Raw genomic sequence first — 9450 nt, 5'->3', positions numbered from 1 at the left:
CAAGGTGGTAATTATAATATTCATAAGGTTGAATAAGGGAGATTACTCATTATCTAATATTTTTATATTCAATAATAACATGTTTTATTCTAAGGAAGATTATTTTGGGGAGAATTCTTGAATAATAAAGATAAATATTTTCAAGAAATGTGCCAATCAACTCAACTGAACTGTCACAAATTTTTAACAGCAGAGGGCAATCTTCTCTAGCAAAAGTATATGTAGAGTAAAAATCTCTGGCTGTGGATTCTTCACTGACAATACATTCTTGTCTTATTTCTCCCTCTAAAGTAAATAAATAACTATATAAATATATGTGTATATATAATATATGTGTTTTAAGGCTATAGATTATGCACTAATCTTTTGTGTTTGAACATGTATTACTATTTCAATTATTTTGAATGAAGTGTTCAACAGTAAGCAATAAGGGGCAGGATGAGATCTGTTATGAAATCGTCTTAAGGGTAATGCATCATTTAATGAAGATTTCATGGACGGGAAACAATGTGCATCACCTAGAAGAAAAACATTACAAAGGACTTGGTACCACCAGTACATTCTGTATTCTGCCATAGACATACTTATTTAAATTGAAATGAAAGCTGATCCACTGTAACCAGAAGGTAACTGACAATCTGATAAAAACAAATTCACTAAGTAATTGCCTGCTACTAACAGCAAGCATCTGTCTTTAGTATAACCTGACTCTTAGTTTTGAAAGTCAAAGTGATGTATACATCAATAGGAAAAGTTGTACATCAAGGAGAATGCTTGGGAATTCAGGGTGAACCTATTGATCCATAGGAGGAAGATTTCAGCCAGTAACCTGAGCTGAAATCAAGTTCTTTTTGGTAGATTTTCAGTGAATAAGAGTAAATTTGCTGTGGTGCAACTTCATTTACTAAATCATGTGGAAGCTACTACTTTGATTGTCTTTATAAGAATTTTATCTAATGCTTTAACAATATAGTAACACTCTCTTCCTGACCGTTAATGGGCTAATATACCAGACAGATATTTAAAGTATCAAGTATCAAAATATTTTAATTTTTATCCATTCATATTTTTCTCTGATGTTTAAAATTGATGTTAGGAAACTGAAAAATTGAGTCTCCATTCATAATTCAGGAAGGAAAACACTCAAAGGAAAGAGCAACCCTGGTTTGAAGGGAGGCAGGAGGGTGATTGAGCATACGTGGCTTCTTAAATCTGCAGAAGGATGTCAGAGTTAAGGATCTGTAGTATTTTTGCCAGACACAGTCATGGATTGCCTTTTGGTGTTTCTCAGGGTAGCTCAACCCAGCAATGAAAGTGGTAGAGACCCACAGCAAATAGATGAAGTGATTTCTATGAATCCCTGAAGTTAGCCTCTGATCACAGAAAAAGGCATTTCTCAGGCATTCCTTAGATGTTGGTTAATGGAGTCTAAGGATAAAGGAAGACACTTCTTATAAATAGGCAAGTGAGGAAAAAGACATAATATTGGGTACATCTCTGGGTGAAACATTTAGAATTGCTCTTAAGTCAAAAGGAAAGACTAGACTTCCTCTGGATTAGTAATTCTAATAGTGACAGATATTTTTCGTCAAATAAAACATTCCAATTTAGAGGAATAAGCCAAAGTATGTTTCTTTTATTTATTACACTTTATAGAGGCAAAATCTATTTTAATTATAAGCTAAGTTTATGTAAATATAATTGCCCACTCTCTGTAAATGTAGTAAACATTACAGAATACAATTGTTCCATATACGATAATTACATATAAAGATATAAAATATAACATTATTACCTAATTTATATTGTTTATTAGAATGTGTGTGTCCCACCCCTGCAGTACTTCAGCATTCTGAGGTAACAAAGAAGACAGTTGGCTTACTGCATCTTAGAAAGGTTTATTGATTCTGTTATTGCTACAACTATCGTGGGAGCAGAGGCAGCAATTTCTCAAGCCTGGTTCCAAAAGGATTAAATCTGACCAAGATTTATATAAGTGAAAATCTCTGTATTCTATTGCAACCATATAACAGCATCTTCTTCAGTTTTACCTTCCTCGCATGACCCTAACAGAAACAAATGAGACTAGAAGAAATACTAGGAGGCATCTGAAGAAATAAAAGGAGACAAGCTTACCTTTCTACTTTGACTCCAAAACTAGGAAAGAATTTTCTTGTTTAAAACCTCATATAGCAATTGATTGTTTTTATGCGTTCTTGGCATACAAAATAATGCCCAGATATTATTGCTTTTACAAAAGAAAGGCTGATATTTGAGTTTTCATCTATGGCCTGTATTGGGAGAGCAGATACACATTAATATTAAGTTCAAAATATGAAACACAGGTCAAAGGAAATTTAGGTAAAAGAAAATACAGATTATGTGACCCAAAATATCTATCACTGATATTGTGTGACTGTCCCATCATTGTATTTTGGGAAGAGCTAACTTGTATTTTGAGTTTCATAGGTTCACAAATTGGGTCCCAGGATGGATCAGACCCAAAATCTCACTCACACCTGACATATCTGATTTAGATAATTTAGATAATGAGATGTGAGGCCATTTAGCTGATAAAATTGAGATGAGATTTTAGACTTAAGTTGTAATGACTGAGACTTTTGGAAACCTTGGGCTAGGATGAATATATTTTGCATGTGGAATTGACATGAATCTTTGGGGCCAGAGGGCAGACTATGGTTGGCAGAATAAGGTCCCCAATGAGGGATTCGTTGTTTGAATCCCACATATCTGGAAATGTGTTTCTTACAAAGCATAATATAGTTTGCAATTATGATCAGGTTAAGGAATTTGAGTTAGGGAGCTTATTCTGGATCATTTTAGTGGTCTCAGTCTAATAACATGATAGCTTAAAATCAAAGACTTCTTCCTGGCTGGAGTCAGAGGGAGATATGATTATGGAAGAATAATCAAATAAATTCAGTGTTGCTTGCTTTAAAAATGGAAGAAAGACGTCCTGAGTCAAAGATTATGGGTGGCTTCTAGAAGCTAGAAAAATCAAGGAAATGGATTCTCTGCTGGAGCCTCCAAAAAAGAATGCATTCCTGCTGACACCTTGAAACCCACCCCAGACATTTAACATACAGAACTCTAAAATAATACATTTGTATTGTTTTAAGCCTCAAATTGAGGGTAATTTGTCACAGCAGCAATTAAAAGTAAGACAGATTATAACTATATTAATTAGTTGTGGAGATTACATGTATAATATATGCAGAGTACTTGCCATATATAGGCCTTTTTTTTAGTTATCAACATTTCCTGACTTATCCCAATACATCTATATCCTGTTCATTCCTAATTTCTCCAACAATATATAATTTTACCCTTCTCTGTACTCTACTTTATTTATATTTAATATTGAATAGACCTTAGCTTATCTATTTAATTATATACTTGTTAATGACAGAGTTGAGGTTCATTTTTGTAACTCCTTTACTTTCTTGTATATGCTTATTGTTCATTCACTCAATAAATATTTGGCAGAAATATATTTTAGACTATAAAATCTATATAGTCTATTCTGTAAACTATTAAAATAGTCAATAAATCAGACTATGTCATTCTGCATCCATTCATTCTTTATGATAAGCCTATCATTTGCTTTTAATGAGTGTTCTCAGAGAAAATCTGTTTAAAATTTTATTCCTATGCATTATTGCTGCCATTAGTGGTTATTATTATTATTGCTGCTGCTTTTTTAAAATCAAAAAATATTATTGGTTGTAGGCTTACTCTGCTTTAAGTTTACATATTTACTTTAAAGAATACTAGCAATATTTTCTTTGGAAAAAATACACATAGTCATTGTAATATATTTAGCAATATAAAAATACAATGAACAAAGTTAAAAACATCCCTATATACATAATGAAGTAACATCCATCATTACTATTTGATGACTATTATTTCACATATCCTAAACGGAGAGAAATCAAGAAAAAACAGATAAAAATAATTTTATAATAGTGAGACAATAATACACATTTTATTTATAAAGTATATCAACATGAAAAGTCATATATTTATATATTTAAAGTATAATTATAATAAGCATGTACTAAATATTATATAACACTGCAATTAAGAGGATTGCTCAATTTGTTGACTTTGCTTTTGACTATTTACCTCCTCTGAATATATGTGAATTTGAAGTTCCCCAAGGATGCCTCTTAGATCTTTTTAGACTTGTTTGCTTATCTTGACTGCTCATTTCTGACAAGTAAAAGGGTGTAAAACAATTCTTCAGAGTAAATCTACTCCTAATCTCCTCAACTTGCATTCAGTTATTAGAAAATTTATTTGTATAGACAGAAAAAGTCAACAATGTTAAAACGAGTATATCTGACATTTTTTTCTTCATTTTTTTGTGTGTGTGCTTCCAGAAACAACCTGTTCAGTGGCTGTTGATTAACTCCCAAAGATTGATATACTGAAGAAGGATGACCTCCCCTTGACACCAATGCTACTAGGCAATAATAACCACTGTGACTCAAAACAAATTCTCTAGGGGAAGGCAGTGAAGCTTCTGGCCCCTAGTGGTAAACTCTCTCTCTTCTTGACCTTACCAGACCACAAGATTGAAAATATTCTGTGGCCTGATGCCCTTAAATTGATCATATTAATACAGTCAAGCAGAAATTATTTCTCCCTCTGTCTCTCTGTCTATAGATATACTTACTACTATAGTATACATGTATATATACATATATAGAAATATATATGTAATTAGTATATATAGAAGCAGTAAATATATATAAATATATTTGTATTCTTCTTCAGCTCCATACTCGAAAAAAATATCCTTCAAGAGTTCATACATCCAGACCACCCTTCTGAAAAGAATAATAATCCCATGTTTACCTATGCACTTATTTGCTAATTAAAGAATATTGAGCACCCAAAATACATCTGATATTATTGTAGACACTTGTAATATGGGAGGAAAACAAACAAAGACACAAAAATACTTATCTTCATGGAGATTTAGATTTCCTGAGTGTTTTTTGCTACAATACTGCAATTTCTGTCTGCGTTGAACACTTATAACAGGGTCGTACAGGTGGTACCTTATGTCAGGCTGATGAGTTTCCATAAGTGCCAAGCAAAGGGACGGAATGTCAGGGTTAGAGTCCCTGGGAAATAATCTAGAAAATTCTATTAGAAATAAACACTGCCCCTCTATGGACCTATAACTCTCATAAAGTTTAATATTATACATGGGAGACATGAGCACTCTCCAAGCCTAAAACACCTTTCACTGCAAATGAATGTTAAACAAAATCCAAAGTAATGGTACATTAATCAATTTAGGTAAATAAGAAAGGTATATTTTATTACTATGAATAATATGGTAAATGACATATATTTAATTTTATTTTCCAGTCATTCATTTTTATCACATAGAAAGGTAATTCATTTTTATATTGACTTTGTATCCTGCAATATTGTTAATTTAGAATAGTAAGTTTTTTATAAGACATTTCTTAGAATTTCCTACACATGCAATCATGTTACAAGTGAAATAGTTTGCCTTGTTCATTTTAATCTGTATTCATTTTCTTTTCTTTTCTTACCTATTGTACTGGCTAGGACCACAAGTATCAAGTGGTATTAACAAATATTCCTGCCTTTTTCCTATCTCTTATTATTTCCCTGTTAAGTAGTCTGTTAGCTGTAGGTATCGATAGATTCCCTATGTGAAACTGAATACATTTTCTTCTACTCCAGTGTGTTAAGAACTTTTATTACTCGTAAGTACCAAATTTTGTTGAATAATTGTTTTGCCTCCACTGACATAGTCATATGGTCATATTTTGCATTTCCTTGGTAACTAATGATGTTGAGTAACTTTTCATGTGCTTACTGTCCATATAGATCTTTTTTGTGATGTGTCTGTTCAAGATGATTGCACTTTTCTATTGAACCGTTTGTTTTGATATTATTGAGTTGTAAATGTTTCTTATATATTCTACATATAAGCCTTTTTATGATGTATATTTGTAGATAACTTCTCTCAATCATGACTTGTCTTTTCATTTTATTAGCTGTTTTGAGAAAAAGTTTTTAATTTTGGTAAAATTTATGTATTTTTTAATAGTTCGTACTTGTTGTTCTCTCTTTAAGAAATGTTGTTGCCTATCTGAAAACCAAAAAAAAAAAAAAATGTTGATATGGTTTGGCTGTGTCCCCACCTAAATCTCACCTCGAATTGTAATAATCTTCAGGTGTCAAAGGCAGGGCCAGGTGGAGATAACTGAATCACAGGAGACGTTTCCCCCATACTGTTCTCGTGATGGTGAGTAAGTCTCACGAGATCTGACAAGCTTATAAATGGGAGTTCCCCTGCACAAGCGCTCTTGCCTGCCAGAATGTAAGACGGGTATTTGCCTCTCCTTTGCCTTCTGCCATGATTGTGAGGCCTCCCAAGCCATGTGGAACTGTGAGTTCATTAAAACTATTTTCCTTATAAATTACCAGTCTCGTGTATGTCCTTATAGCAGAGTGAGAATGAAGAAATACATTTTTTTCATATTTTCACATATAATTTAACAATTTTAGTTATTAAGTATAGATGAACAGTTTATCTTGAGGTTTTTAAAATGCATGACGTAAGGGAAATGTTGGCATTTATCCTTCTTTCCAAAGAGAGTATTCAGTTATCCCAACACCGCTTGTTGAAAAAGCTTCTTTTATCTGGTAAATTGTCTTCATCACTTTGCAAATAATCAATAGACCATGTAAAAATAGATCTATTTCTCGATTTTATTTTTTTCCATTTCCCTACTGGGCCAATGCCTTGTCTGGATTTGGTTGTCTTGATTACTACACTTTGAAATGTCCTCTAAATTGTTCTGCTTTTCAAAGATTCTTTTGACTTTTCTAAATAATTTGCTAATATGTAAATTTTAAAATCAGCTTCTCAACCTCTCACAAAAAAGCCTACAAGAATATTAATTGGGATTGAATTCTATCTACAGGTCAATTTGGATAGAGTGGCCATTTTCAACAATAATGAATCTTTCAGTTCCCAAACATGATGTATTTATTCCATTTACCTTTTTTCTATTTCTCTTTGCAATGTTTTCTAGTTTTCCATTTACCAATTTTATACATTTTGTGTTGTTTATTCCTAGTATATTTTTCTAGATACTACTAATAATTAAACTTTTATTATTTTTTATCATTAGCCTTCAGTGAAACTTTGTTTTTAAATGCTAATATTATATCTGAAAATCTTTGCATGTTCATATATAAGAGCTAGTGGTTTTTGTGTAGATTCCTTGGGATTTTCTATATAAACAGTTATAGAGTCTGTGAATAAAACAATTTTCTTTCTTTTGTTTCAATTGTTTGGTATTACATTTCTTTTTTTTCTTTTCCTTTTTTTTTTTTTTTTTTTCTTGAGATGGAGTAGTCTGTTTCTGTTGCCCAGGCTGGAGTGCAGTGGTGCGATCTCAGCTCACTGTCACCTCTCCTCTGCGTCCTGGGCTCCCAGGTTCAAACCATTCTCCTGCCTCATCCTCCTAAGTAGCTGGGATTACAGGCTCCTGCCACCACACCCGGCTAATTTTTGTATTTTTAGTGGAGACAGAGTTTCACCATGTTGGCCAGGCTTGTCTCGAACTCCTAACCTCAGGTGATCTGTTCACCTCGGCCTCCCAAAATGCTAGGATTACAAGCGTGAGCCACCACGGCCAGCTGACATTTCTTTTTTACCTTGCTCTATTGCACTGGCTAAGAATTATTATTAAATGCTGAAAGAAAATAGAACAAACATTTTGCATTTTCCCCTGACTTGGAGGATTCAGATTTTAACCACTAAGTATGATTATATGACGGTTTTATAATTATAGATGCCCTTGTCCATTGATAAAGTTATCTTCAATTATTAGTATGCTGAGGTTTTTGTCATGAATAGATTTTGAATTACATCAAATATTACTTGGGCCTTCATTTACATATCACTTTATTAATATTGTTAAATATGGTAATTAATTTTCTAAAGTTAATAGAATATTTTCAATATTTGAAATATACTATATTTGGTCATGATTCATTATCTTTTAAAGTAACTGCTGCAATTCATTTTAACATTTTATAAGGATTTTTTTTAAATGTTTTCATTTCTGTTAATGTCTTTGTTTGACATTGGTATCAGAGTAATAATGCTGACCTAACAAAATGAGTTGGAAAATGTTTCCTCTAACTATATTTTCTAAAATCCTTTTGAGGTGGATATTATTTATTTATTAAATATTTGATAGGGTTTAGCAGTGAAACAATCTGGGCCAGGACTTTTGTTTGTTTCCTACTTGTTAGTAGGTTTTTATTACAATTTATTTAAATGGCATAGCTATTTAGACTTCTGTTTGTTATCGCCTTCTGAGTCAGTTTTGGCACTGTGAATCTTTCCAGAATTTTTCTGTTTCATGTAGATTCTCAAAATTTTTGGCATAGTTTATTAATAATATTCTCATATTATCCACTCTTTTTCATGATCCCATATTTTAAGATTTAACCTGCTGGATCTATCATGACATTCTCTTGCGTTACTTATATTGGTAATTTTGTATTTTAGATTTTGTATTTTTATCAGCCCAGTTAGAGGCCAATTAATCATATTGACCTTTACCAATAATCATTTAATTGAATTAACATTGTCTATTTTTTATTATATTCCTTATTTTTACTTTGCGTTTAATTTCCTTTCTTGTTTCTTGAGGTGGGAACTTCTATCATTAGATTATTGATTTTTAGAACTTTCTTCTTTAAACATGCATCTTTATAAATTTCATTTGAGGCCGGGCGCGGTGGCTCAAGCCTGTAAATCCCAGCCGTTTGGAGCCGAGACGGCCGCGCGATCACGAAGCGTCAGAAGAGTAGAGACCATCCCTGAGCTAACATGCGTGAAACCCCCGTCTCTACTAAAAAATTTACAAAAAACTAGCCCAGGGTGAGTGGCGGGCGCCTGTAGTCCCAGCCTACTCGGAGGCTGAGGCAGGAGAAGCGCTAAAACCCGCGAGCCGGAGCTTGCCACGTGAGCTGAGGATCCGGCCACTGCACTCCAGCTCGGCGACAGAGCCGAGACTCCCGTCTCAAAAAAAAAAATAAAAAATAAAAATATAAATAAATAAATAAATAAATTTCATTTGAATCATTGATATTTTCTTATTCATATTGTTATAAAAGTTTTATTTTCTCATGATTTCTGCTTTGACTCATGATTTATCTAGAATTATGTTTTTAATTTTCAAATAATTGGGGTTTCCCTAGTAGTCTTACTATTGTGTTCAGAGAACACAATATTCAATTTTAATCTTTTCTAGTTTACTCTTATTTATGGGCCACAGTATGGTCTAACTTAGAAAATAGTCCATGTGTATCCACAAACAACAAGTATGTTACAAATTTTGGATGTATTGCTCT

General features: G+C 32.6%; 1 long non-coding RNA gene across 1 annotated transcript; it reads right to left on the bottom strand.

Moving 5' to 3' along the window:
- Window positions 1-1373: 1373 nt before the first annotated feature.
- On the bottom strand, window positions 1374-6301 carry LOC108532455 (uncharacterized). Its single transcript, XR_001886453.1, has 3 exons — window positions 6227-6301; window positions 2137-2291; window positions 1374-1428 (listed from the first exon to the last, which is right to left on the bottom strand). It is a non-coding gene; the product is annotated as an uncharacterized LOC108532455 (long non-coding RNA).
- Between the last annotated feature and the right edge of the window lie 3149 nt (window positions 6302-9450).

This window comes from Rhinopithecus bieti, unplaced genomic scaffold (genome assembly GCF_001698545.2).
Source record: "Rhinopithecus bieti isolate Rb0 unplaced genomic scaffold, ASM169854v2 scaffold_8307, whole genome shotgun sequence".
NCBI lineage: Eukaryota > Metazoa > Chordata > Mammalia > Primates > Cercopithecidae > Rhinopithecus > Rhinopithecus bieti.
The sequence above is the reverse complement of the archived record's forward strand: the minus strand, read 5'-3'. Positions and strand labels throughout refer to the sequence as shown.